General features: G+C 46.1%; 1 long non-coding RNA gene across 2 annotated transcripts; it reads left to right on the forward strand.

The window, feature by feature from the left end:
• Positions 1–71: 71 nt before the first annotated feature.
• On the forward strand, positions 72–17,822 carry LOC140403607 (uncharacterized). 2 transcript variants are annotated; one of them, XR_011938364.1, is made up of 3 exons: positions 72–229; positions 13,142–13,292; positions 17,570–17,822. It is a non-coding gene; the product is annotated as an uncharacterized lncRNA (long non-coding RNA). The 2 variants fall into 2 exon arrangements; XR_011938365.1 differs by having other exon boundaries at positions 13,142–13,269.
• The last annotated feature ends 4,535 nt before the right edge of the window (positions 17,823–22,357 follow it).

A 22,357-nucleotide genomic window follows, 5' to 3' on the forward strand; every position in this document is an offset into this window, starting at 1 on the left:
TCATTACCCAAAGACATTGTACAAGTAGGGTTAATTGCTCCCTGCGGCAATTCGCTTGCCCCCCCTGTCGCACACTCAGTCGGTGAATTAAACCTTTCAGCAATTGTTGACCAGGTTTCAAAGATTAAAGTCTCCAGTCAGGATCACAAGGGGACTTACGGAGAGAACAATCCCCTCTCAGTTGTTTCTGCTATTTCATGCTTTGTGTTTTGCGACATGCGAGGCGGAGGTTTGTACAGTTTGTCTTTCAGTAATGCTTCCGACAGGGCGGCACGGCGGCACAGTGGTTAGCACTGCTGCCTCACGGTGCCAAGGACCCGGGTTCGATCCCGGCCCCGGGTCACTGTCCGTGTGGAGTTTGCGCATTCTCCCCGTGTCTGCGTGGGTCTCACCCCCACAGCCCAAAGATGTGCAGGGTAGGTGGACTGGCCACGCTAAATTGCCCCTCAATTGGAAAAAAATAATTGGGTACACTAAATTTATTTTAAAAAAAAGAAATGCTTCTGACAGTAACTATAAATCATTCTCACCCTCTATTTTGACTCATTCCTTTGCGCAGTCTTGGTCTAATTTCATTAATTTGATATTGGAAATGGTACCCCCCCCACCCCCCCCCCCCCCCAGTCTGTCACCGCATTCGGCCTTGGAGGAAGCAGATTCTGTCACTGCCGTTGCGATTCTTTACGGGGTCGATTGGCCGCTGTGTTCAAAATGGGCTGAAAGGTGGGGGAAAAGGCTGCACGGCGGCGCAGTCCGAGCTGAGACCCCAACGACAGAAGTTCTGTGGCGATTCGGCTGATGGTATTGCTATAACCGTAAAGGACAAGAGGGCTGAAGGCTAGGGATGAGCGATGGGCCATGGATCAGGACAAACGCTTTACCAACAATACCATCGCTTTACCATCACAGTAAAAGTGACGAAAAGCCCACTCGGGTGAGGCATTGTGAATCCTGACTCAACTTCTAGTCATGGGGTGAGGGTGGAGAACGCCAACTTAAAATGGCAATTTTGCTGTTATGGATAGATTAAAAGTAGACTTCAGGAAATGAAATGAAATGAAAATCGCTTATTGTCACAAGTAGGCTTCAAATGAAGTTACTGTGAAAAGCCCCTAGTCTCCACCGCCTGTTCGGGTGGAGAAGACCCATCTTGCTCCACGGTGGTCACCAGTCCCCTGCAGCCCAAAGCTTTAAATTCAGAAAAATGATCCGGCCCTCCGTATTGATTCTTAGTATCCTCATTTCTTACGAATGGATAGATCCTTTTGTACCTCAGTTCAAAGCTTCATATTCTCACGTGTAGTTGGTATTTTTACAACAAGGGTAATGATAAACCAAATGTGCGTAATCCAATTTGCAAAAATAGAGAGAGAGACATATAATGTTTGAGGAACGGAGTGGAGCGGAAAGGTTATGACAGGAAAAGTTTACCATTTTCCTGGCCGGGGCGGAATTTTCCCCTCGTTAGTAATGCATGAAGGGAAAACTAGGCTGGAACACTCTACCTGCTAAGGCAACATATCCTGTGCACAATCTAGGGTATTGTAACATTGCAAGCAGGGCTGAAAGGGCAGAATAACATCAAATCCCTCTTTCTCAGTCATTGCGAATGAATATTCAGTGCGTACGTGCCAAATAGCTTGCGCACAAAAACGTTTTGTCTGAAGAGTAGAATGTGGCAATAAATTTGTGAATTATTAATTAGTGTATTCAGATTGGTGAAGTGCATTGTGCGTAAGGATATTTTCTCCACTGGTGACTCGTTCTCTTGCTCAGTGTATGTTTTGCGACCATTTCTTATGTTGTGCTTCCACCAGAATAGAGCGAGAATGGAGACTGAAGAGGTTTATTCTCAGGTGTTTTTCTCCACACTTCGAATCTGCCTCCTTTCTCCCCAGCCTTGTGTATTCTCCCATTGCCAATCCTCATCCATGGGAACTCGATTGGCAGCACAGAAACAGGCCGTTCAATTCAACTGGTTTAGATTGTTGTTCATCCTCCATGGGAACCTCCTCTGATCCCACTTCATCTACCCTTATCAGCACACACTTCCATTTGTTTGACCCTCAATTACTCATTCAGATCATTGGCGGGATTCTCTCAGCCCAGGGCTGGCCCAGAGGATCCCCGTGACCAGCGCGAATCGCGCCACGCCACTCCGACACCGGGACGCGATTCTCCGGCCCGGGATGGGCTGAGCGGCCGCAGCAAAACACCCGAGTCCCGGCGGCGCATTTCTAATCTGCTCTCAGCCGGCCGGACCTCGGCGCCACTGCGCATGCGCGGACTCCGCGGCGTCCAATTGACGCCGGGATCAGCAGCTGGAGGGCCGTGGGCCGCTCCAATGCCGTGCTGGCCCCCTGTAGGGGTCAGAATTGCTGATCCTGAGGCCGTGTTGACGCCGTCGAGAAACGTGATGGCGGTTCCGGCGGCGTCAACACTTAGCCTCAGGATCAGAGAATCCCGCCCCATACGTTCCTGCCCTCTTTCCTCTCCACCACTGAGAAAACCAATCCATCTAAGAATCTATCTGGGCCCGGTGCCTTCCTGGACTGCCTAGAACCGATACATTTCTACATTTTCTCCAGCCGAGTGGCACCTCCAGTTCCTGCCCTCTTTCCCTCTCCACCTTTGGGAAAATCAATCCATCCAAGAACTGTACCATCGTTGAGTCTTCCTCTGGAGGCTCAGACATGTACAGCCCCCAGTAAAAGGTCTCGTCCTGAACTCTCAGATGCGTCTCCTGCAAGAAAACAACGTCCACCTTCAAACTCTTTGGATGGGCAAATACCCGGGATCTTTTAACTGGCCCATTTAACCCCCTTACGTTCAACCCCCTTACGTTCAACCACCTTACGTTTCATGTAACCAGCCTGATTGGGGGTCTCTGCCCCACCCCCCCAAAACCCCCCCTACCGAAACTCAAATTTAACATTGAACTTTATACAAACCCATCCACTCACCCACTCCCTCGGTCCGTCCCCCCCCGTCCCCCCGTCCCCCCCCCCCGTCCGTCCGTCCGTCCCCCCCACACCACACACAACATTTTGAACCATTTCCACCAATACTATGAAAAACTCCCCCAAAGCCCATTACCCGGATACAAGATCAAAGACATAACAAATAAAATATAGAATATAAACAGCAAGAAAAATAACAAAACCTCACCGGTCAGGTGAAACTATCTACCTCATTCAAACTACACCCCCTCCATGTTTTTTAAACAAAGTCATTTGCCTCCTCCGGCGTATCAAAGTAATGGTCCTGTCTCCAAACGTGACCCGCAGATGAGTTGGGTATGCCACTCTGACCCTCAAATTGCTCTTATAAAGAGCCGCCTTGGCCTTATTGAACCCTGCCCGCCTTTTGGTCAATTCTGTCCCAACGTCCTGGTAAATTCTGACGGTGTGACCTTCCCATCTGCATTCTTGTGTTTCCTTCAACTACTTCAGGATGTTTTTCTTGTACAAGTACCGGTGGAGGCAGACTATGATCACACGTGGCGGCTCCCCAGATCTGGGCATCTGTCGCAACGACTGGTGGGCCCAGTCCACTTCTGCAGGGTTTACGAAGACCCCTTTCCCCCACCAACTTCCTGAACATCTTTCCCATTCTGTAGCATTCTTCTATCACTCCTGCAGTCCAACGATCCTCAAAATCTGGCGTCTGGAGCGATTCACCAGGTCATCAACCTTCAATGTCTTCTGTCCCTCTGCCAACAACACCACCTCCAAGGAGGCGATTTGATCATCATGATCCTTGACCGTCTCCTCCATTCTCCAAATTGTCAAGCCCTATACCTCTAACTATTGTTCCACCCTGTCCACAGCTGCCTGAATTGGCTCAGTCACCTTTGCCAGTGTATCTGAATGTTTCGAGTGTATCTGAATGTTTCCAGTGGATCTGAATGTTTCCAGTGGATCTGAATGTTTCCAGTGGATCTGAATGTTTCGAGTAGATCTGGATGTTTCCAGTGGATCTGAATGTTTCCAGTGGATCTGAATGTTACGAGTGGATCTGAATGTTTTGAGTGTATCTGAATGTTTCGAGTGCATCTGAATGTTTCGAGTGCATCTGAATGTTTCGAGTGCATCTGAATGTTTCGAGTGTATCTGAATGTTTCCAGTGGATCTGAATGTTTCCAGTGGATCTGAATGTTTCCAGTGGATCTGAATGTTTCGAGTAGATCTGGATGTTTCCAGTGGATCTGAATGTTTCCAGTGGATCTGAATGTTTCCAGTGGATCTGAATGTTTCCAGTGGATCTAAATGTTTTGAGTGGATCTGAATGTTTTGAGTGGATCTGAATGTTTCCAGTGGATCTGAATGTTTCCAGTGGATCTGAATGTTTCCAGTGGATCTGCATGTTTCGAGTAGATCTGAATGTTTCCAGTAGATCTGAATGTTTCGAGTGGATCTGGATGATTCGAGTGGATCTGAATGTTTCCAGTGGATCTGAATGTTTTGAGTGGATCTGGATGTTTCCAGTGGATCTGACTGTTTCGAGTAGATCTGAATGTTTCCAGTGGATCTGAATGTTTCGAGTGGATCTGAATGTTTCCAGTGGATCTGACTGTTTCGAGTGGATCTGAATGTTTCGAGTGGATCTGAATGTTTCCAGTGGATCTGAATGTTTCCAGTGGATCTGAGTGTTTCCAGTGGATCTGAATGTTTCGAGTGGATCTGGATGTTTCGAGTGAATCTGAATGATTCGAGTGGATCTGGATGTTTTGAGTGGATCTGGATGTTTCGAGTGGATCTGGATGTTTCGAGTGGATCTGAATGTTTTGAGTGGATCTCGATGTTTCGAGTGGATCTCGATGTTTCAAGTAGATCTGAATGTTTCGAGTGAATCTGAATGTTTCGAGTGAATCTGAATGTTTTGAGTGGATCTAAATGTTTCGAGTAGATCTGAATGTTTCGAGTGAATCTGAATGTTTCGAGTGAATCTGAATGTTTTGAGTGGATCTGGATGTTTCCAGTGGATCTGAATGTTTCGAGTGGATCTAAATGTTTCGAGTGGAACTGAATGTTTCCAGTGGATCTGAATGTTCCGAGTGGATCTGGATGTTTCCAGTGGATCTGAATGTTTCCAGTGGATCTGAATGTTTCCAGTGGATCTGGATGATTCGAGTGGATCTGAATGTTTCCAGTGGATCTGAATGTTTCCAGTGGATCTGAATTTTTCCAGTGGATCTGGATGTTTCGAGTGGATCTGGATGTATCGAGTGGATCTGAATGTTTCGAGTAGATCTGAATGTTTCGAGTGGATCTGAATGTTTCGAGTAGATCTGATTGTTTCGAGTAGATCTGAATGTTTCGAGTGGATCTGAATGTTTCGAATAGATCTGAATGTTTTGAGTAGATCTGAATGTTTCGAGTGGAGCTGAATGTTTCCAGTGGATCTGAATGTTTTGAGTAGATCTGAATGTTTCGATTGTATCTGAATGTTTCGAATAGATCTGAATGTTTCGAGTAGATCTGATTGTTTCGAGTAGATCTGAATGTTTCGAGTAGATCTGAATGTTTCCAGTGGATCTGAATGTTTCGAGGATATCTGAATGTTTCGATTGGATCAGAATTTTTCGAATAGATCTGAATGTTTCGAGTAGAGCTGAATGTTTCGAGTAGATCTGAATGTTTTGAGTGGATCTGAATGTTTTGAGTGGATCTGAATGTTTCCAGTGGATCTGAATGTTTCGAGTGGATCTGAATGTTTTGAGTGGATCTGAATGTTTTGAGTGGATCTGAATGTTTCGATTAGATCTGAATGTTTCGAGTGGATCTGAATGTTTCGAGCGGATCTGAATGTTTCCAGTAGATCTGAATGTTTCAAGTGGATCTGAATGTTTCGAGTGGATCTGGATGTTTCCAGTAGATCTGAATGTTTCCAGTGGATCTGAATGTTTCCAGTGGATCTGAATGTTTCCAGTGGATCTGAATGTTTTGAGTGGATCTGAATGTTTTGAGTAGATCTGAATGTTTCCAGTGGATCTGGATGTTTCGAGTGGATCTGAATGTTTCCAGTGGATCTGAATGTTTTGAGTAGATCTGAATGTTTCCAGTGGATCTGGATGTTTCGAGTGGATCTGAATGTTTTGAGTAGATCTGAATGTTTCCAGTGGATCTGGATGTTTTGAGTAGATCTGAATGTTTTGAGTAGATCTGAATGTTTCCAGTGGATCTGGATGTTTCGAGTGGATCTGAATGTTTCCAGTGGATCTGAATGTTTCCAGTGGATCTGAATGTTTTGAGTAGATCTGAATGATTCCAGTGGATCTGGATGTATCGAGTGGATCTGAATGTTTCGAGTGGATCTGAATGTGTTGAGTAGATCTGAATGTTTCCAGTGGATCTGGATGTTTCGAGTGGATCTGGATGTTTCGAGTGGATCTGAATGTTTCCAGTGGATCTGAATGTTTCGAGTGGATCTGAATGTTTCTAGTAGATATGAATGTTTCGAGTGGATCTGAATGTTTCCAGTGGATCTGAATGTTTCCAGTGGATCTGAATGTTTCCAGTGGATCTGGATGTATCGAGTGGATTTGAATGTTTCGAATGGATCTGAATGTTTTGAGTGGATCTGAATGTTTCGAGTGGATCTGAATGTTTCGAGTGGATCTGAATGTTTCGAGTGGATCTGGATGTTTCGAGTGGATCTGAATGTTTCCAGTGGATCTGAATGTCTCGAGTGGATCTAAATGTTTTGAGTGGATCTGAATGTTTCGAGTGGATTTGAATGTTTTGAGTGGATCTGAATGTTTTCCTGCATCCTGCAGGATGTTTGAGGTGAGGGATGCAGTTAGTGTCCCTGCTGATTTTACCTGCAGGAAGTGCTGCCATCTCCAGCTCCTCCAAGACCGAGTTAGGGAACTGGAGCTGGAGTTGGAAGAACTTCGGATCATTCGGGAGGCAGAAGGGGTCATAGATAGCAGCTTCAGGGAATTAGTTACACCAAAGATTGGAGATAGGTGGGTAACTGTAAGAGGGACTGGGAAAAAACAGTCAGTGCAGGGATCCCCTGCGGTCGTACCCCTGAGAAACAAGTATACCGCTTTGGATACTTGTGGGGGGGACGACTTACCAGGGGTAAGCCATGGGGTACGGGCCTCTGGCACGGAGTCTGTCCCTGTTGCTCAGAAGGGAAGGGGGGAGAGGAGCAGAGCATTAGTAATTGGGGACTCTATAGTCAGGGGCACAGATAGGAGATTTTGTGGGAGCGTGAGAGACTCACGTTTGGTATGTTGCCTCCCAGGTGCAAGGGTACGTGATGTCTCGGATCGTGTTTTCCGGGTCCTTAGGGGGGAGGGGGAGCAGCCCCAAGTCGTGGTCCACATTGGCACCAACGACATAGGTAGGAAAGGGGACAAGGATGTCAGGCAGGCTTTCAGGGAGCTAGGATGGAAGCTCAGAACTAGAACAAACAGAGTTGTTATCTCTGGGTTGTTGCCCGTGCCACATGATAGTGAGATGAGGAATAAGGAGAGAGAGCATTTAAACACGTGGCTACAGGGATGGTGCAGGCGGGAGGGATTCAGATTTTTGGATAACTGGGGCTCTTTCTGGGGAAGGTGGGACCTCTACAGACAGGATGGTCCACATCTGAACCTGAGGGGCACAAATATCCTGGGGGGGAGATTTGTTAGTGCTCTTTGGGGGGGTTTAAACTAATGCAGCAGGGGCATGGGAACCTGGATTGTAGTTTTAGGGTAAGGGAGAATGAGAGTATAGAGGTCAGGAGCACAGATTTGACATCGCAGGAGGGGGCCAGTGTTCAGGTAGGTGGTTTGAAGTGTGTCTACTTCAATGCCAGGAGTATACGAAACAAGGTAGGGGAACTGGCAGCGTGGGTTGGTACCTGGGACTTCGATGTTGTGGCCATTTCGGAGACATGGATAGAGCAGGGACAGGAATGGATGTTGCAGGTTCCGGGGTTTAGGTGTTTTAGTAAGCTCAGAGAAGGAGGCAAAAGAGGGGGAGGTGTGGCGCTGCTCGTCAAGAGCAGTATTACGGTGGCGGAGAGGATGCTAGATGGGGACTCTTCTTCCGAGGTAGTATGGGCTGAAGTTAGAAACAGGAAAGGAGAGGTCACCCTGTTGGGAGTTTTTTATAGGCCTCCTAATAGTTCTAGGGATGTAGAGGAAAGGATGGCGAAGATGATTCTGGATATGAGCGAAAGTAACAGGGTAGTTATTATGGGAGACTTTAACTTTCCAAATATTGACTGGAAAAGATATAGTTCGAGTACAATAGATGGGTCGTTTTTTGTACAGTGTGTGCAGGAGGGTTTCCTGAAACAATATGTTGACAGGCCAACAAGAGGCGAGGCCACGTTGGATTTGGTTTTGGGTAATGAACCAGGCCAGGTGTTGGATTTGGAGGTAGGAGAGCACTTTGGGGACAGTGACCACAATTCGGTGACGTTTACGTTAATGATGGAAAGGGATAAGTATACACCGCAGGGCAAGAGTTATAGCTGGGGGAAGGGCAATTATGATGCCATTAGACGTGACTTGGGGGGGATAAGGTGGAGAAGTAGGCTGCAAGTGTTGGGCACACTGGATAAGTGGGGCTTGTTCAAGGATCAGCTACTGCGTGTTCTTGATAAGTATGTACCGGTCAGACAGGGAGGAAGGCGTCGAGCGAGGGAACCGTGGTTTACCAAGGAAGTGGAATCTCTTGTTAAGAGGAAGAAGGAGGCCTATGTGAAGATGAAGTGTGAAGTTTCGGTTGGGGCGATGGATAGTTACAAGGTAGCGAGGAAGGATCTAAAGAGAGAGCTAAGACGAGCAAGGAGGGGACATGAGAAGTATTTGGCAGGAAGGATCAAGGAAAACCCAAAAGCTTTCTATAGGTATGTCAGGAATAAGCGAATGACTAGGGAAAGAGTAGGACCAGTCAAGGACAGGGATGGGAAATTGTGTGTGGAGTCTGAAGAGATAGGCGAGATACTAAGTGAATATTTTTCGTCAGTATTCACTCAGGAAAAAGATAATGTTGTGGATGAGAATGCTGAGCCCCAGGCTAATAGAATAGATGGCATTGAGGTACGTAGGGAAGAGGTGTTGGCAATTCTGGACAGGCTGAAAATAGATAAGTCCCCGGGACCTGATGGGATTTATCCTAGGATTCTATGGGAGGCCAGGGAAGAGATTGCTGGACCTTTGGCTTTGATTTTTATGTCATCATTGGCTACAGGAATAGTGCCAGAGGACTGGAGGACAGCAAATGTGGTCCCTTTGTTCAAAAAGGGGAGCAGAGACAACCCCGGCAACTATAGGCCGGTGAGCCTCACGTCTGTAGTGGGTAAAGTCTTGGAGGGGATTATAAGAGACAAGATTTATAATCATCTAGATAGGAATAATATGATCAGGGATAGTCAGCATGGCTTTGTGAAGAGTAGGTCATGCCTCACAAACCTTATTGAGTTCTTTGAGAAGGTGACTGAACAGGTAGACGAGGGTAGAGCAGTTGATGTGGTGTATATGGATTTCAGCAAAGCGTTTGATAAGGTTCCCCACGGTAGGCTATTGCAAAAAATACGGAGGCTGGGATTGAGGGTGATTTAGAGATGTGGATCAGAAATTGGCTAGCTGAAAGAAGACAGAGGGTGGTGGTTGATGGGAAATGTTCAGAATGGAGTACAGTCACAAGTGGAGTACCACAAGGATCTGTTCTGGGGCCGTTGCTGTTTGTCATTTTTATCAATGACCTAGAGGAAGGCGCAGAAGGGTGGGTGAGTAAATTTGCAGACGATACTAAAGTCGGTGGTGTTGTCGATAGTGTGGAAGGATGTAGCAGATTACAGAGGGATATAGATAAGCTGCAGAGCTGGGCCGAGAGGTGGCAAATGGAGTTTAATGTAGAGAAGTGTGAGGTGATTCACTTTGGAAGGAATAACAGGAATGCGGAATATTTGGCTAATGGTAAAGTTCTTGAAAGTGTGGATGAGCAGAGGGATCTAGGTGTCCATGTACATAGATCCCTGAAAGTTGCCACCCAGGTTGATAGGGTTGTGAAGAAGGCCTATGGAGTGTTGGCCTTTATTGGTAGAGGGATTGAGTTCCGGAGTCGGGAGGTCATGTTGCAGCTGTACAGAACTCTGGTACGGCCGCATTTGGAGTATTGCGTACAGTTCTGGTCACCGCATTATAGGAAGGATGTGGAGGCTTTGGAGCGGGTGCAGAGGAGATTTACCAGGATGTTGCCTGGTATGGAGGGAAAATCTTACGAGGAAAGGCTGATGGACTTGAGGTTGTTTTCGTTGGAGAGAAGAAGGTTAAGAGGAGACTTAATAGAGGCATACAAAATGATCAGGGGGTTGGATAGGGTGGACAGTGAGAGCCTTCTCCCGCGGATGGATATGGCTGGCACGAGGGGACATAACTTTAAACTGAGGGGTAATAGATATAGGACAGAGGTCAGAGGTAGGTTCTTTACGCAAAGAGTAGTGAGGCCGTGGAATGCCCTACCTGCTACAGTAGTGAACTCGCCAACATTGAGGGCATTTAAAAGTTTATTGGATAAACATATGGATGATAATGGCATAGTGTAGGTTGGATGGCTTTTGTTTCGGTGCAACATCGTGGGCCGAAGGGCCTGTACTGCGCTGTATTGTTCTATGTTCTATGTTCTATGTTTTGAGTGGATCTAAATGTTTCGAGTAGATCTGAATGTTTTGAGTGGATCTGAATGTTTCGAGTGGATCTGAATGTTTCGAGTGGATCTGAATGTTTCCAGTGGATCTGAATGTTTCCAGTGGATCTGAATGTTTCGAGTAGACGTAGATGTTTCGAGTGGATCTGGATGTTTCGAGTGGATCTGAATGTTTCCAGTGGATCTGAATGTTTCGAGTGAATCTGAATGTTTCGAGTGGATCTGGTGTTTTGAGTGGATCTGGATGTTTCGAGTGGATCTGAATGTTCAAGTGGATCTAAATATTTCAAGTCTATCTGAATGTTTCCAGTAGATCTGAATGTTTTGAGTGGATCTAAATGTTTCCAGTGGATCTGAATGTTTCGAGTGGATCTGAATGTTTCGAGTGGATCTGAATGTTTCCAGTGGATCTGAATGTTTCGAGTGGATCTGGATGTTTCGAGTGGACCTGGATGTTTCAAGTAGATCTGAATGTTTCGAGTGGATCTGAATGTTTTGAGTGGATCTGAATGTTTCGAGTGGATCTGAATGTTTCGAGTGGATCTGAATGTTTCGAGTGGATCTGAATGTTTCGAGTAGATCTGAATGTTTTGAGTGTACCTGGATGTTTCGAGTGGATCTGAATGTTTCCAGTGGATCTGAATATTTCGAGTAGATCTGATTGTTTCCAGTGGATCTGAATGTTTTGAGTGGATCTGAATGTTTCCAGTGGATCTGGATGTTTCCAGTGGATCTAAATATTTCGAGTAGATCTGAATGTTTCCAGTAGATCTGAATGTTTTGAGTGGATCTAAATGTTTCCAGTGGATCTGAATGTTTCGAGTGGATCTGAATGTTTCGAGTAGATCTGAATGTTTCGAGTGGATCTGAATGTTTCGAGTAGATCTGAATGTTTCGAGTGGATCTGAATGTTTCGAGTAGATCTGAATGTTTCCAGTAGATCTGAATGTTTCGAGTGGATCTGAATGTTTTGAGTGGATCTGAATGTTCCGAGTGGATCTAAATGTTTCGAGTAGATCTGAATGTTTCGAGTGGATCTGAATGTTTCGAGTAGATCTGAATGTTTCCAGTAGATCTGAATGTTTCGAGTGGATCTGAATGTTTTAAGTGGATCTAAATGTTTCGAGTAGATCTGAATGTTTCGAGTGGATCTGAATGTTTCGAATAGATCTGAATGTTTCCAGTAGATCTGAATGTTTCGAGTGGATCTGAATGTTTTGAGTGGATCTGAATGTTTTGAGTGGATCTAAATGTTTCGGTTAGATCTGAATGTTTCGAGTGGATCTGAATGTTTCGAGTGGACCCGAATGTTTCGAGTGGATCTGAATGTTTCGAGCAGATCTGAATGTTTTGAGTGGATCTGAATGTTTTGAGTGGACCTGAATGTTTCGAGTGGATCTGAATGTTTTGAGTGGATCTGAATGTTTCGAGTGGATCTGAATGTTTCGAGCTGATCTGAATGTTTTGAGTGGATCTGAATGTTTTGAGTGGACCTGAATGTTTCGAGTGGATCTGAATGTTTTGAGTGGCTCTGAATGTACCTTTTGTGTCTTGATGAATAAGATCCAGGGTACTCTCAAGATACAGGATTTCTAGAAACTGTAAACAAGAGTAATTTGGATTGATACATAGTGCCTTTAGTGTAATAAAATATCCAGGGCAGTTCACAGGAGCGTTATAATGCCAAATTTCACATTAAGCCAGAAAAGGAATTTTTTGGGAAGGTGATTAAAAGCTTGACCAAGACGGCAGTGTTAAGGGTTGAATCGCCAGGTCGTCGGGAGACAATTTAGATCATTGAGCGCAAAGGTGCTGGGCTTGGTGCAAGTTAGGACACAGCGAGGCACACATTGATCTCAAAATCTTTGAGGGTAGTACGAGAGAGATTAGCCAGACAGAGCATTGCAATGGTCAAGTCTAGAACTTACAACAGCTTGGATGAGAAAGCAAATGATTCAGGTGCTGACTCATACCTGAAACTCATGGATTATATTGCCAACCATTGGCACTCTCAAACCCTGCGGTTATAACCCCTGTGTGTTATGAATCACAGGGTCGCAATGTCGAGAAAGGAAAGGTTACAATGCCTGTTGCGATCCAGTGGTCCCTCCCTGCTGGAGGTTCAGGCGTGGCTCCTGGTTGAACAGCTGACCTAAGAACTCTGGGCCCCATGGTCAAACGGCCAACCGAAACCCGCCGTCAAGGCCCGCATAACAGGGCAGGGTGATGAAACCGTTCCTGCTCATTTTCAGTTTCAGGCACCATTCTGCGGAGAGGAGGACTGAGTACAGAAACTCCAATGGAGGGAGAGAAAAAAACTGGGGACTTGCCACATAATTTGCTGCTGTAATTGTGGAAAATGATTTAATTTCCTTTGAGAATCTGTGAAAATAACAATAATGAGCGGCGGGCCCTGTGGCTGATTAAAAATAGGGAAAATATGCTGCCGAGCACCATTTCCTGGATTGCTGCATTGTGTTTTTCAGATATCGGAATGTGTGAAAAGGAAGCCTGGGCCAGCGCAAGGCCATTGGCAATGGGTGGGGCAGGAGATTCAACCTTCTCAATGGTTTTTGCAGATCGAGCGTCGGACTTGCTGCATTAGCTACCTGAGGTCTGCACTAGTTCTTTAGAAAGGTTTGAAAAGACGTTCTATGCAATCGCAAATTGATCCGAGTATTTTGAGTTCCATGAGATTACTGGCCGTATCCATAAGACCATAAGATCATAAGACATAGGAGCAGAATTAGGCCACTCGGCCCATCGAGTCTGCTCCGCCATTCAATCATGGCTGATATTTTTCTCATCCCCAAGGTAACTGGTCACAGGGATCAGGCCAATCATGGCCAGTCCAGCAACTCTCGGCCTTGCAGCTGAACAAACCTGAACCCGGATCTGTGGACTCCAAACGTGCCTGTGGGAGAGATGTAAAGCCAGGAAACCATGAATACTAATCACAAAATGGCCCCTTATTATTTTATTTTTATACCTCATCAATGAGAAAGTGACTTTTTGATTTTGGGCATTGGGGAAGTCATGCCAGTGTAACTGGCTATTTCCACAAAAGAATCTTGCACTCCGATGAAACTGTCCCTTCATCTGCCCCATATCTCGGTAAATGGAGTCTGCACCTTCTCCCTGTGTCTGCGTGGGTTTCCTCCGTGTGCTCCTTCAGTCCAAAGAGGTATGGGCTAGGTAGATTGGCCATGCTAAATTGCACCTTAGTGTCCAGGGATGTGCAGGTTAGGTGGGGTTATGGGGATATGGTGGGGGAGTGGGCAGCACGGTAACATGGTGGTTAGCACAATTGCTTCACCGCTCCAGGGTCCCAGGTTCGATTCCGGCTTGGGTGACTGTCTGTGCGTGGTCTGCACATCCTCCCCGTGTGTGCGTAGGTTTCCTCTGGGTGCTCCGGTTTCCTCCCACAGTCCAAAGATGTGCAGGTTAGGTAGATTGGCCATGCAATCATTCGGCCCATCGAGTCTGCACCGGCTCTTGGAAAGAGCACCCACCCAAGGTCAACACCTCCACCCTATCCCCACAACCCAGCAACCCAACCCAACACTAAGGGCAATTTTGGACACTAAAGGCAATTTATCATGGCCAATCCACCTGACCCGCACATCTTTGGACGAGGATGGATGAGGCCATGGAGGGACTTGAGAACAAGGGTGAGAATTTCAACGGCTCTCCCAGACTGGGTGTCAGCCAGCACTCAGAGGAAGGGTGAGAGGAGTGAAAGGTGAGAGGGAAGGAGGGTGAGTGGGAAGGAGGGTGAGTGGGAAGGGAGGGTGAGTGGGAAGGGAGGGTGAGTGGGAAGGAGGGTGAGTGGGAAGGAGGGTGAGTGGGAAGGAGGGTGAGTGGGAAGGAGGGTGAGTGGGAAGGAGGGTGAGTGGGAAGGAGGGTGAGTGGGACTCGGTAGGTCACCAGCCTTTGCCTCGGGCCCCAGGCCCGGCTGGAAATCAAAATCACTACCCCAGGATATCAGTCACCTGGCAAGCTCAGAAATGAATGACGTGGCTTGATTCATTGATCTGAAATCAGTACTGTATCCAGGTAGGATATAAATAATCAAAAGACAGAGAGCAAGGATTTCCACAATTACACAAGTGTTGAAGTTGCCTTGGGCTGTAAGCTGACTATAGTATAAAGCAGTTTGCAAACTTACAACCATGACCTGAAATCAAGTCTTATTGTGACTGCCAATAAAGAAACCAGAAAATAATTTCCTTGGGGTTGTAATCTAATCTCATTATAAAAGTGAAATCTTTTCTACGACTAGGCAAACTAGACAGTGGCTAAGAGGGCTAACATTTGTGGGGCGGCAAAAAATTGGAATAAGTTAAACTACGTAAATAAACAAACAGGCTTCAGTCATGGGAATGAAAGGTCTAGGTTTTGCTGATGGACATCCTGATACGCATAGGAGAAAAAGACATCCTTAACGTCTCACCAAGTAGAAGGTGTTTTTGAATTGTTTTAGGTGGGCTGTGGCCTGTTACCCATACCATCAGTTTATGTGATCTAATTTTAAGTAACTTGCAACAAACTCACGTTTTGATTAACTCAGGAGGTTAGTGCATGTACACATGATGCACACACACGTGCACACACACATGCACACACATATGCACACACACACAGTGAAAAAGCCAATTTTACAACTATGGGGGAAACAGTAAAAGAACCACGGAAATGAATGTCAGTTCACACGATTATCAGAGTCCAGAGTCAGAGACCATTGAAGAGTTCTTTCACGTGGGAGCTCTCAAGTTTAGTTTGTTGAAGACCAGGATTGTCGGGCTCTCTTTACAGCTGGTGCTGATACTGAAAGATCAAGTTGGTACACAGAGACCGGGTCAGCTCTGCAGGCAATGGTAGGAAATCCTCCAGCTGGGACAGACTTTGAAGAGCAGGCTGTTTTTCAATTTGGAGTTCTGCTTCATGGTGTTCACTGGCTGGGTGTTAGCGAGCAGACTGATGATTTCTCAGTTCTCAAAGAAATATAGATATTTCAAAATGGCAACTTGAGCCATGTGACCTTTCACCACAATGATTTCAAAAGAGATGCCTAACTGGTGTCTGGAACTGACTTTGATTTTAGGACCGATGACACCCCAGTTTTAGCTTTTGGAAGGGTTACCATCCACATTGAGGTCCTTGTCTCAGGAAGCCATTGTCTAGGTTGTCCCTCTGACTCTGCTAGAGGAATACGCTTATCAAGATGCAAATGGTGTCCATTGTCCCCTCAATGAAATGAACCTGGATAGTCCCAGGTGTGAGATGGACCTTTTAACAAATCTACAGGCACAATGAATTTTGATCTGCGAGGCCGGGGTTTTGCGTTTACAGGCCGGAATTCTCCGTCTGTTCATGCCGGCAGGATTCTCCGCTCCCGCTGCAGTGAATGGAGTTTTGGCTGATTCTCTGTTCTCGCTGGCAGTGTTGACGGGGTAAACTCAGATTGGAGGCACCCTGACCTTAATGTCACAATTGGCTGTGAGATTCCACCACAATGAGAGGAGGATTCTTTTGTTCTTGCAACTCCTGTTGGTAGCTTCCGGAATAAAGGGCCAATTGTATGATCAGGTGACTTGCAGCAGCCATCTTTATTGGTTCAGCAGAAAGTCAATTTTTAAAAGAGCAAAAAGAATCAAGTTTTGATAGACACAGTTCTGAATATCTTTTCATGCATTATTGACAGAACAATCCACATATACTGACAGGTATATAGATTTCCATGCATTTACATTGCATTTCAGTCTTTCCCAAAATGTCATATTACATTTTTCAATGTGTTTGAGTGACAATTTGGACAATTACATTACTATTCTAAAATCACGAACCAGTAAATAATATCAAAGAATGTAATTTAACCTAGCCTACACTATCGGAATGATTATTTTATTGTATTTCTTTTAACTGCATTTTACATATATGCCTGGAAATATCAGAAGACCAAAATCCACATGAACAGAAACCACGGATCCCGAGCATCGACTGATACCAACACCCCAACCCACCCGCCTTCCTAATTTTACCCCCTTATCCGCCCCCCCACCCCCCACCACCCCACCCCACTGACCCGTCAATTCCGCTTGAGGAAATCAATGAATGGTTTCTACCTCCAGGTGAACTCCTCCGATCCCGCAAGGCGAACTTGACCTTCTCCAACACAGGAATTCTTCCAGGTCACTGACCCATACCTCCGCTTTCGGCGGCTCTGAGTATCCCCAGTACGACGTGATCTGCTTCCTGGCTATCAGGGAGGCAAAGGGCAATACATCGGCCTCTCTCCCCACCTGGGCTCCCGGAACATCCGACACACTGAATACCGCCACCTCAGGATCCGGGGCCACCTCTACACCCAGGACCTCGGACATCACATCCGGGAACCCCCGCCAGGAGCCCCTCAACCTCGGACACGCCCAGGACACGTGAACGTGATTCATGCCCCCCGCTCCCCCTCACACCGTCCACACCTATCCTCCACCCCAGCAAAGAACCAGCTCAACCTCACTACCATCATGTGGGCCCTTTGCACCACCCTAAACTGGATGAAGCTTAATCTCACACACGACGAGGACGCGTTCACCCTCCGCAAGGCCTCTTTACACGGCACGGCACCTGTCCAGCCAACTCCTCCTCCTATTTACTCTTAACCTCCTCCACCGGAGCACCCTCCCTCTCCGTCAACTCACTGTCGATGTCCGACACCAATCGTAATGATTATTGATTGTGTAAATTGTGTATAAACTCATCTCGTAACTGTTGTAGGAATGCACAGTATTCCAACTTGTGGGCCACATTACACATAATAATGTGCATTCCTTTCAATACTTATCCCATGAAATGTGTGTGGAACAGCACAATCAGTGGCATAATATTCTCCTTTCTCACTATTATAATTGCAGAATTTTCATTCATACGAATACACGATATTCATTTTCAAAAGTGAATGGTGATGTGGACGCAGGGCGATGAATATTCTTGCAACGGCCCTGTGCAAATTATACTGGAAAATTGCATGTGTGCTCCAGGACGAATGTTAATTCGTCGCCAGGAATCACATGCCCTGAGCTAATGAAGCTGTTTTTACACAACATAGGATTTTATGAATCATCACTGTGGAGTTGATAGAAATAAAACGTAGTCGTTTCAAAAATATCGTGAATTCCTTCTATCTTCTGTTCTTTAACTGAGGCGTTCACACTGAATTGGCTGGCTGGCAAGTCACAAGAAAGCTTTACACCGCTACTGCAATTATTAAGGCTCAATTTAATTCAGGAAATTAGCACAGTGGGCTCCTGGTCAGCACAAAGTAACTTGCGAGAGAATTGCGCGATTGAGGCACAATTACTATAATCTTCAGATAAAATTCTGAATGTGTTTTATTCTCGTAGCATGGCCCATTGAACCATTCTTTCAAGAAATTTGATCCCAAGAACACCAAGATCATGTTGAGCAAGCCATGGTACAGGGAACTAACAAGGCCAAATGCCTCGTGAACTGTTTGCGGAAGCTTAGCCTAGCTCCAATCGCCAGAAGTTTGAAACATTGCACCAAAATTGCTCTAATTTGTTTCAGATTTGGCAGCTCTCTTCAGTGAAGGTACCAATCTATGCTGGGGTATTGTTCAATGGATATCAGTGGCCTTCTAAGCTTGCGTGGCCCAGTAGCTGGCCATACTTTGAGAGCTGAGGCAAAGATCCAACTATAACAATGGAATGGCAGTGATCACTGGACAGAGATCTTATGAGTAAGAAAGCTGACATCCCCCCCCGGCCGACTTCTACAAGCCAGCAGTGACACATTAACTCAATTGCGACCCCCCCCTCCCTGTGCATTCCTACTTCACAACAGCAGGCAACCCTTTGAAACATTGGGAGAGACAATTCGCTGAAAAATTGCAAACGCAGAAACGCCTGTATCCCATGGATAACACCAAACATGAAAGAAGACTGCAAAAGTTGTGTCCCCTTTGTTAACAGAACATAATGTTCCCCTCCACCAAGCTGAAGTGGAAAGGAAAACCATTGGGATGTAACCTTGTCCCCAGTTGTGTTTACTGCATTTCTGTATTAGCTGCTAAGGGACTGGGATTAAACCTCAATTGCCATTGAACAACTTTCCTAACTAAGACCATATGTTACTGTGCAAAAACAGCAACATTAAAAAGAAAATGGAAAATTAAAGTGGACTCCCACATCTGTCATTTCTCTCATACAGTTCAATCTTTGTACATAAATTGTCCACAAAGATACTCTTTCTGAACAAACATACTACGCAGCTAAAATTTCTGCTTGGGTAGTGCTGCAGTGATTGACTGAACGCAAGGTAGAGCATGGGATTTCATGGGGCCTTTGTCAAGTGCTCAGCTGTGCGTAGGATTAATCAGCCTAAACGGCAGAGAAAAGGAACTGACTTTCCGAATGTATTCATACTTTTATACAAAAGCAGCCCGAAGAGGGAAAGAGGATCTGATTTCTTTTGAAAACCCTGCTGAAATCAGATCCTACCCCGAGAAGTATGAAAAGCTAAATGACACGGTCGGCCTTGCCAATATCTCCTCTCTGAGGGGAAGAACAAATTAAACCATGAGGCACAATTTTGTCAGAAAAAAATCAGAGCTGATGGGCTGATCCATTTGTGCTCCCATTGTGGTTACCAGCCACCGACTGCCACTTCACTGTAGAATGTTCCCCCCCTCGTCCCCTGACCCGTCCGCTCTACTAAGCGATTGAAAATATTCACCACAAAAATCAGGATTAAAATCTCTGCCATTGCTGACTATACTGCCGGGGCTAAATTCAATCTAGTTCTGCTGTTTACGATTAGCCCCATCAATTTAGTCATCATAGAAATCTTAGAATCCCTACATTGCAGAAGGAGGCCACTTGGCCCATCGGAACTGCACCGACCCTCGGAAAGGCCCACCGTACCCCACAACTCAGTAACCCCACCTAACCCTTTGGATACGCCACTCCCCGTTGTTCTGACAATCCTCTCCAGATTCATTTTAGTTTGCCTGATTTTTGTTTCGTTAATGCTAATTGCTTTTAATGCCTTCATGCATTTAAAAGGTTATTGTAAATAATTCCAAACCTGCGAACTCTATCACCTAGAAGGACAAGGGCAGCAGATTCACAGGAAGACCACGACATGCAAGTTACTCTCCAAGCCACTCACCATCCTGACTTGGAACTATATCGCCCTCCCTTCATTGTCACTGGGTCAAAATCGTGGAACTGCCTCCCTAACAGCACTGTCTTAGTATCAAAGAATTGCCACAGTGGAGAATTAAGCCATTCGGCCCATTGAGACTGCACCGACCCTCTGAAAGAGCACCCCAGCCAGACCCCCTCCCCCGCCCTATCCCCGTAACCCCACAACCCCGCCTAACCTGCACATCCTTGGACACTAGGGAGAAATTTAGCATGGCCAATCCACCTAACCTGCACATCCTTGGACTGTGGGAGGAAACCAGAGCACCCGGAGGAAACCCACACACACATGGGGAGAATGTGCAAACTCCACACAGACAGTGACCCAAGGCTAGAAATGAACCTGTGTCCCTGGTGCTGTGTGGTGTACCTACACTTGCAACAGGTCAAGAAGGTAGCTCATCATCACCTTCTTGAGGACAATTAGGTATGGGCAATGACTTGGCCAGTCCAGTGATGCCCACATCCCAACAGTGAATCAAGTAGTTCTACAAAGGGGTTTAGCTCAGGGCTAAAGAGCTGGCTTTTAAAGCAGACAAAGGCAGGCCAGCAGCGCGGGTTCAATTCCCGTACCAGCCTCCCCGAACAGGTGCCGGAATGTGGCGACTTGGGGCTTTTCACAGTAACTTCATTTGAAGCCTACTTGTGACAATAAGCGATTTTCATTTCAAAGAACAAAGAAAAGTGCAGCATAGGAACAGGCCCTTCGGCCCTCCAAGCCCGTGCCGACCATGCTGCCTGTCGAAACTAAAATCTTCTACACTTCCTGGGTCCGTATCCCTCTATTCCCGTCCTATTCATGTATTTGTCAAGATGCCCCTTAAATGTCACTATCGTCCCTGCTTCCACCACCTCCTCCGGTAGCGAGTTCCAGGCACTCACTACCCTCTGCATAAAAAACGTGCCTCGTACATCTCCTCTAAACCTTACCCCTAGCACCTTAAACCTATGCCCCCTAGTAATTGACCCCTCTACCCTGGGAAAAAGCCTCTGACTATCCACTCTGTCTATGCCCCTCATAATTTTGTAGTCCTCGATCAGGTCGCCCCTCAACCTCTGTCGTTCCAGTGAGAACAAACTGAGTTTATTCAACCTCTCCTCATAGCTAATGCCCTCCATACCAGGCACCATTCTGGTAAATCTCTTCTGTACCCTCTCTAAAGCCTCCACATCCTTCTGATAGTGTGGCGACCAGAATTGAACACTATACTCCAAGTGTGGCCTAACTAAGGTTCTATACAGCTGCAACATGACTTGCCAATTCTTATACTCAATGCCCCGGCCAATGAAGGCAAGCATGCCGTATGCCTTCTTGACTACCTTCTCCACCTGTGTTGCCCCTTTCAGTGACCAGTGGACCTGTACACGTAGATCTCTCCGACTGTCAATACTCTTGAGGGTTCTGCGGAACAAAATGGGGAATTGCTTAAAAAAAAAACTTTTCGAGGTCTGTCAAGATGGTAGAGGTCGCAGATTTGGAAGATGCTGTCCAAGGAACCTTGGCAAGGTTCCTTCAGTGAATTCTGTAGACGGTGCACATCGCTGCTACTGTACGCTGGTGGTGGAGGGAACGAATGTTTAAGGTGCTGGTGCCAATAAAGCGGGTTGCTTTGCCCTGGATGTCGTCAAATCTCTTGAGTGTTGTTGGAGCTGCACTCATCACACAATAATAATAATTCTAATAATCTTTATTGTCACAAGTAGGCTTACATTAACACCGCAATGAAGTTACTGTGAAAAGCCCCTGGTCGCCACACTCCGGTGCCTGTTCGGGTACACGGAGGGAGAATTCAGAATGTCCAAATTACCTAACAGCACGTCTTTCGGGACTTGTGGGAGGAAACCGTTCTGCGTGGCCACTTTATCATAGAATCATAGAATTTATGGTGCAAAAGTGGGCCATTCGTCCCATCAAGTCTGCACCAGCCCTTGGAAAGGGCACCCTACTTAAGCCCACACCTCCTATTATCCCTATAATCCAGTAACCCCACCTAATCTTTTGGACACTAAGGGGCAATTTAGCATGGGCAATCCACCTAACCTGCAAATCTTTGGACTGTGAAACCCACGCAGACACTGGGAGGAAGCGCAGACTCCACACAGACAGTCTCAATTGGAGAGCATTCCATCACACTCCTGACTTGTGCCTTGTAGAGGGTGGACAGGCTTTGGGGAGTCAGGAGGTGAGTTACCCGCTGCAGGATTCCCAGCCTCTGACCTGCTCTTGTAGCTGCAGTGTTTATATGTCTGGTCCAGTTCAGTTTCTGGTCAGTGGTAATCCCTAGGATGTGGGGGATTCAGCGATGGTAACGCCACAGAATATTGAATACAAAATCGGGCCCCAGAATATAAAGACTTTACTACATAAGAACTGAGTAATCATTCTGCTCTGTGCTCTGCTAGACTGCATTGCTCTTCATTATACCACTGAGCTGGTCTTCAAAAAGATCTAAAACTGCTATTAAAGGCATTTGAAAG

The sequence above is a fragment of the Scyliorhinus torazame genome, chromosome 28 (genome assembly GCF_047496885.1).
Source record: "Scyliorhinus torazame isolate Kashiwa2021f chromosome 28, sScyTor2.1, whole genome shotgun sequence".
NCBI classification, from domain to species: domain Eukaryota; kingdom Metazoa; phylum Chordata; class Chondrichthyes; order Carcharhiniformes; family Scyliorhinidae; genus Scyliorhinus; species Scyliorhinus torazame.